General features: G+C 34.3%; 1 long non-coding RNA gene across 1 annotated transcript in view; it reads left to right on the top strand.

Annotated features, from left to right (window-relative positions):
- Positions 1-6487, top strand: part of LOC107659629 (uncharacterized) — a 45938-nt gene extending 39451 nt beyond the window's left edge. The window contains exons 2-3 of the long non-coding RNA XR_001630935.1: positions 1857-1943; positions 6181-6487. This is a non-coding gene — a long non-coding RNA (uncharacterized LOC107659629). The remainder of the gene's footprint in view (positions 1-1856; positions 1944-6180) is intronic.
- The last annotated feature ends 599 nt before the right edge of the window (positions 6488-7086 follow it).

Raw genomic sequence — 7086 nt, 5'->3', positions numbered from 1 at the left:
TGTGTGAGAGAGAGAGAGAGAGAGAGAGAGAGAGAGAGTGTGTGTTAGTGTTAGTGTCAGTGTGTGTGTGTGTTTGTGTACACATGTATGTTATATATTTATTCTGTATTATTTGTCATAAATTCAAATGCTCAAAATGTATGTTTTAATATAATTTAATATAAATTTAAATTTATTTTACATTTAATATAAAACATTATGTATGTTTGTTTTTAACATTTTTAATATTGTTTTTTATGTGTTTTATATTTATGTTAAATATTTGTTTTGAAAAAATATTTTCGCATTTAATATATCATAAATTCAGACATGCAAAATGGGTGTAGATTTTAAAGATACAAAAAAGTAAATATTCTAAATATTTTTACAAATAAAAAAAGTTTTTATATTAAATTTGTAATATTGTTTTTTAATATTTTTGTTTATATTAAATACATGTTTTGAAAACATATTTGCATATAATAATACATTATAAATTCAAATACACCAAAATGCATGTATATTTTAAAAATACACAAAAGTAAAATCAGCTAAAAAAAAAATAAGGAAGAACTGAAAATAAGCAATAATTCTGTCTAAAAAAAAATCATCCTGAATGGTTTTAATACATTATTATTATAATTTTTTAATTCCAATATTTTGACTTTTTCTTCTCCCAAAGTACATTTCACAATCTATCTAGAAATGTGCTGATTTAAACACATCGTCGTCTTCCAGAAGTCTTTATGACATTGTGTCTGTAGATAGAAAGCTCTGCTGTAGAAATGTCTTCAGCTGGTTGTGTTTGCAGGAGGTTCTGCTCTGGATTGACTCCTGTACGGTTGTTTTATCCAGTAACACATAAAGCCCGTGATCTGAGCCTCATTTGCAGGAATAAATGAATCTTTTAGGGTGTTAACGGGCTCATTGATTCTTCAGGAATCACATTTACTCTGGCTATAGAGAGAGTAAAACCCATCGCTGCCGTCTGATAGCTGTTGGCAGAAGAATCCGTCTTCATAAGAGACTGAGAGAAATGAAAGTCTTATCACACAAATCTGATTATCAGATTCAATGCAGAACCCAGAAACCAGGCACATACTCAGGGCCGGCGCTCAAAGTCAAAAAGCAAACACACTAACATTTGTAATGTTTAAAAAAAGCACCTCAGATGTGTGTATCTTCTCAATTCTGCTGATGATTGCATTACTGCTCTAACATAACACTTCATTTCAGTTTCAACTAATGAGAAATTAACTTCTGTTCTGCTCGGTAGTGATCGTCTCTTTCACTTCTACTTGAGTTGTGTATATAGTGCATATTTAAAGTAACAATGCAATACATAATATCATATTCATTCATTAAATCAATCATCATTCATTCACGCATTTCTGTATGCGTGCCTGTCTTTTATCTGGTGCAGTTGTGGTTGTGATTTTTAACTGTGAGCTTCTAGCAGCTGACAGATGAGAGGATGCATTATGGTGTTTTCTTCTCCATTTTGCAGGTGCAGTGACAACAATCTCTCTCTCTGAATGTGGAGAAGACGAAGGGAATAGACTTTAAAAAATTTTTTTTTACATTTTACCTTATTTGTATAGTTGTATTTTATATTTAAATCTGTATCTATCTGTATTTATGTTCTACTGTTAGTGTTATCTGTATGCACCAAGGGTCTGAGAGTAATGTAATTTCAATTCTCTGTGTGCATGTGCTGTACATGTGGAAGAATTGGCAATAAAGCAGACTTGACTTGACTTGACTTGACTTAATTCCTGACTTCATTTCTGGCTCGTTTGAGAGCAACTGTAAGATCCGACCCTCATCATTCCTGTGCCTCTACTGACATTCGTTCCGTGTTTCTCCTCTGCTTTCAGAGCAGCTCCAGAGGGCAAACGGCAGAGACGGACGGGAGCAATGAACCCTGGGATTGAGCTGGAAGACTCCTGTCCCGTTCAGGAGACGTGAGTGAGAAATGAGCGGTCAACCCCTGCCTGACCCCGCAGACACAATTACAGCCTCGGCTTTGGTTATAGATGCTCATGGGTGACCTGTGCAACGCTTCAGAAGCGCAGGTACGTTTAGATGCGACCGATCGCTTGTGTGCGACGAGTCGAGAAACCACAACTACCTGCATGTTTCTAGAAACAGAAACCAATGATGTTCAAGTCATTCAGCAATGAATCTGAAAAACACAAGAGTTGTTGAATGAAGGGATGTTGAATGAAGGGATCCTTTACAGGTCAATATGTAGTTTATAGGACTACATTTTTAGGCCGTCCGAGATCAGGATGAGTTTGTTTCTTCATCAGGTTTGTAGAGCATTAAGATGTTTTTAACTAAAATACCATAGAGTCCATAATCCATAATAACTCTTCCTCCAGTGAAAAAAGTGTTCTGGTGTGAATCAGGAGAGAAATCTGCACATATCAAGCAGCGTTTAAACAGCTCTAAATATATATGTGACTGGATTTTGATGTGAGAGACAACAGCAGATGCACTTTTTCACTGGAGGAAGCGTTATTATGGATTGTGGACTCGTATTTTAGTTAAAAACGTCTTAATGCTGGATTTGTTTCTTACAAAAACACAGCTTTTGGCTTCTCAAGGGGTTAATTGATGGTTGAACTCAAGTTGGACTCAATACGGGCACGTCACAAATCATGAAAATATGAAACACATCAATGGAGGATCATCTTCAAACCTGTGCCTTCTCACATAATAATGGATGATGACATCATGAGATCAGTGTAATGTACTCGTGATCCTGGAGAAGCAGATCTGATGTTATTTATTAATGGTGTTTAGTGGTGATTTGAGCAGACCGAGTGCTGTCAGAATAATGATGAGTGAACTAGAGCTGATTACATTCATACAGGGTCAGAAATGATGAAGTCAAGACAGGAGGACGAGGATGAGCTCTTCATCATCTGCATCTTAGAGGAGATGAAATACTTCAGCTTTAATGTCATGTTGTATTGTGAACACTTTATGACTGGTCTGATGTTTCTTGTTTTGAGCACAGAACAAACACAATTTTGCAAGGTTTATCCCTAAAACCAGAAAGTGGCATTATAAAAAATATATTAAAAAAAAGCGATTTTGCAATACATTTTAACTAAATACATCTTGTTTAAGCATCATTCGTCTTTTTAAATGGAAATTAAGCTAAAAATATTTTGCAAGGTCTATGAAACAAGAAAGAAACAAGCTGACAATGGCATAATAAAAAATATATACAAATTAATTTTGCAATACATTTCAAATAAATGCCTCTTAAGTATCTTTTTTTTTTTTTTTTGGAAAACCAGATTGAAAAATTATTTTGCAAGGTTTTTGCTTAAAGCAAGAAAAAAAATTGCAATGAATTTAAAATAAATGCATCTTGCTGTTTGCTCATTTTTATTTATTTATTTTTTTTATTTGTTTTATTGTTTGTTTGTTTGTTTGTTTGTTTTGTTTTGTATTGTTTTGTTTTTTGGAACAGGAAAACAAGATTTTAAAAAAGGCCAGTGGCATAAGAAAAATATATACAATTCATTTTGCAGTAAATTTCAAATAAATGCGTCTTATTTTAAGCATATTTAGTCCTTTTTAACTAGAAAATAAGATTAAAAAAAAGTAATAATTGTGCAATGTTTATGCTTGAAATAAGAAAGACACAAGTTTCCAATAGCATAAGAAAAAATATAAGCAATTAATTTTGCAGAATATACAATTAATTTGGAAATGCATTTTCAAATAAATGCATATTGTTTTAAGCATTTTTAAGCTAGAACACATAGTTAAAAATACTTTTTGTGCAGTTTATGAACACCTTGTACCTGTGGTAAATCACTGTAATTTATTGCTTTAATGAAACGCTAAATCAAGAGCACGAGATACAATAATAATGTCTGTTCTTTAAATATGAACACTTTCCCGGCTCATGGTCTCATTTGAATTGAACGCTGGGATAATATTTCAATTTTAAGATGTTGAACTCACAGCTGAATTATGGCTAGATAAGCATGTGTTGAATGGAGCGTATGCGATATAACTCGCCTCTCTTATCTGTGACAAAAGTGTTTCTCAGTGCGATCCGGGCGATATTGGGCCGTAAACAGGCTGCGTGTGTGATTTCCCATCAGCCCCGTGTTTGGCTGCAGAGGTGACCTCCGTATCGCCGCCGCGCGCTATATCTGGATGTTGACACATTTTATGAGCGATTAGCTGCGTTTCACAGAGACCCCGCTGCTGCGAGCGTGACCTCTGACCCCGGCTGCTCTGCACTCGCAATTAGCTGGCAAAATGAGCAGCACTAAATCTAGAGCAGGCCAAAGGGTTGACATGGAAACGGGCGGGAAGGAGGAACGGGTTTATGATCGCTCTTGTTCACCGGACACTTTATGGTGCAATCTGTGTGCAGAGAAGATATGAAGAGAGAGAGAGAGAGAGAGTGTGTGTGTGTGTGTGTGTGTGAGAGTGTGTGAGTGTGTGTGTGTGTGTGTGTGTGAGAGTGTGTGAGTGTGTGTGTGTGTGTGTGTGTGAGAGTGTGTGAGTGTGTGTGTGTGTGTGTGTGTGAGAGTGTGTGAGTGTGTGTGTGTGTGTGTGTGTGCGTGCACGCGCGGGCGTGCATGTGTGTGTGTGCGTGCGTGTAGTTAATGCTGTAGGTCAAGTAAAAAAGACCCTTTCTCCCATAATACACATTTATTGTAGTGTATTAAATTATTCCTTTTTGCAAAAGAGAAGTTAAAAAGGACAAAAAAAAAAACTCTAACAGATTGACTTCTGCTGTAATGAATTCAGAACAGATAAAGGAGTAACAAACCTAATGAAGGAGTGATCTATGAGAGGATATACATTACAGTCATTTAAACACAGTTAGAGAGTTTTCATATCAAACAATCTTATATAACAGGAGGTTTCCTACCTTATTATATTTTATATAGTATTGTATGTTATAAAGATAACGTTGTTAGCAAAATCAATTGACTTTTAATTGCTTCAATAAATAATTGACATATTACCTGGAATATTATGTATGCGAGTGTGTGTGTGTGTGTGTGTGTGTGTATTATATGGCATTATATCTAAAACCTTTTTCCTTGCTCCATTTGAACCCGAGGAACTTTAAAATACACCGGATCATTTGAACGAAGTTTGTAGCATTCTTTTGTATTTGAAAAGCCGAGAGGCAAGTAAAATGGAGTTAAAAGCACAAATAGACTTATAAATAAAACTGTACCAATTAAAACTTTTTCGAGTATAAAGAGATGGTAACTCTGCCTTATCATATAAAGTGATGTTTTTGATAGCTACAACATGTGATAAAAAGTAAAGCGATATAAAAAACAGTATTATGTTTTTTTAGATTATGTCCTGGGGCATCTCCATAGACCAATAGTGGTAAAAAGGTTGCAGATACCAAATATTTCCTGGCACTAAAGGAAAATAAAGATCTGTTTCTGTAGTAAAAACCCAATTTAAGCTTACGTTTAGAAATTAAGGAGGATATAATATCAGGAGGATTCCTTGGTAAAGCTTTGGAATTTGAAAAAAAAAAAAAATTTAATTTATTTTTATTTGTGTTTAAAACCAGCTTAAGTTGACATAAACGGAAGTGAACAATATCAAAGACTGACTGTAACTAATGTAGAGCTTTTGATGCTGATGATGCGCAACAATAAATAGCAGTGTAGTCTGCATGAACATTGGGAATGTTATCGCAAATATTATTTATATACAAGGAACATAAATTGGTCCCAGAACAGACCCCTGAGGGACACCTTTACAGACTGACAAAACAAATGAGGTACAGTATGCATGTATAAAGTAATATTAAGTAAAATTAAAAATGCAAATAAAAATTATTTACTTTAATGAAATTATAAAATGAAATTTTATTGTGGGGTGTAATATTGTCATCATGACATTATATGTTATGGCGTGATTGTGATTCAGAATCAGATTTCATAATAAATATATATTTAAATTTAAGCTATGATTTCTTTTTTTATATTTTTGATAGATGTCCTGATTGGCCGGTAACTGTAAAATTTAGTAGCCAAATTTGGTTGGTGAGTGAAAAAGTTAATTGTCAAAGCCTGCTCACATCTATCTTTTATTAGCATCAAATATCAGTGTACTATTGATTTTGTTATTGTCTATTTCTCGAGTGTTTTGACTTCCTGTCCCTTCATTTTCTGTTTCTTCTTTCAGACAGATTTTCCAGTAAAAGTCTTGTGTCTCGGAAGTGTCCTTTGACATCCGTATAATAAAACAGAGGAGTTTCCATAGCAACCAATCCCACAGAAGCCATTTGTGAGGAAACGCTCACAATATCTGACGCTCTTTTCCCAGAAGATGAAAGCGTCCAGACGCAGGGTTGATTTTCGTGTTTTCTGTGAACGTGTGTAAATCAAACTGAAGTTTCCTAAAGTGTTCTGAGATATTCTGTCTGCGTGGCATTAAACACTTGGAGGGTCAGACGACACGCGTGTGTGACGCCGAGGCCCCAAACAACACGTGACATTACGTTACATTACGTAACGCTGTATTATAGATGAGGTGCTCTTATAAAAGATCACATCTGTCCTCCAGAGGAATCACAAACTACAGCTCGCGAGTTTGAGGAAGATCTGAGTGAAACCGAGAGGCCACTTTAATTTTTCATCAGTCAGAGTTGGAAGTGAACACAATGACAGACCAGAACGGATTTCATTGTTACACTGAAGAAGAAAAAAAAGTGATGTAGAAACAATTTTCACTCAGAAATTGCAAAAAAAAAATCACAAATAATTACAAAATGGCAAGAAACAGACTGAATTACATGTGGAAAATTTGAAGTAGAAAAACAGAAATACTGTTTTTCAGTATTTTAAAATTCTTTGTTTTATTTACAGCTTAAAAAAAATATTTTTACATTTTTAAATGTTCCATTTTCTTTTAAATTTAAGTAATAAGTAGTTTAAGTAAAAATAAATACATTTAAGTAAAAAAAAAAAAATAGTAAATTGTAAGTAATTTTTGAGTGTGTGAGTGTGTGAGTGTGTGTGTGTGTGTGTGTGTGTATGTGTTTTAAATATATCTATGTATAGTTTTTATTAATGATTTTTCAGTTTTAAT

This window comes from Sinocyclocheilus anshuiensis, unplaced genomic scaffold (genome assembly GCF_001515605.1).
Source record: "Sinocyclocheilus anshuiensis isolate Anshui unplaced genomic scaffold, SAMN03320099.WGS_v1.1 scaffold1353, whole genome shotgun sequence".
Classification (NCBI taxonomy): Eukaryota; Metazoa; Chordata; class Actinopteri; order Cypriniformes; family Cyprinidae; genus Sinocyclocheilus; species Sinocyclocheilus anshuiensis.
The sequence above is the reverse complement of the archived record's forward strand: the minus strand, read 5'-3'. Positions and strand labels throughout refer to the sequence as shown.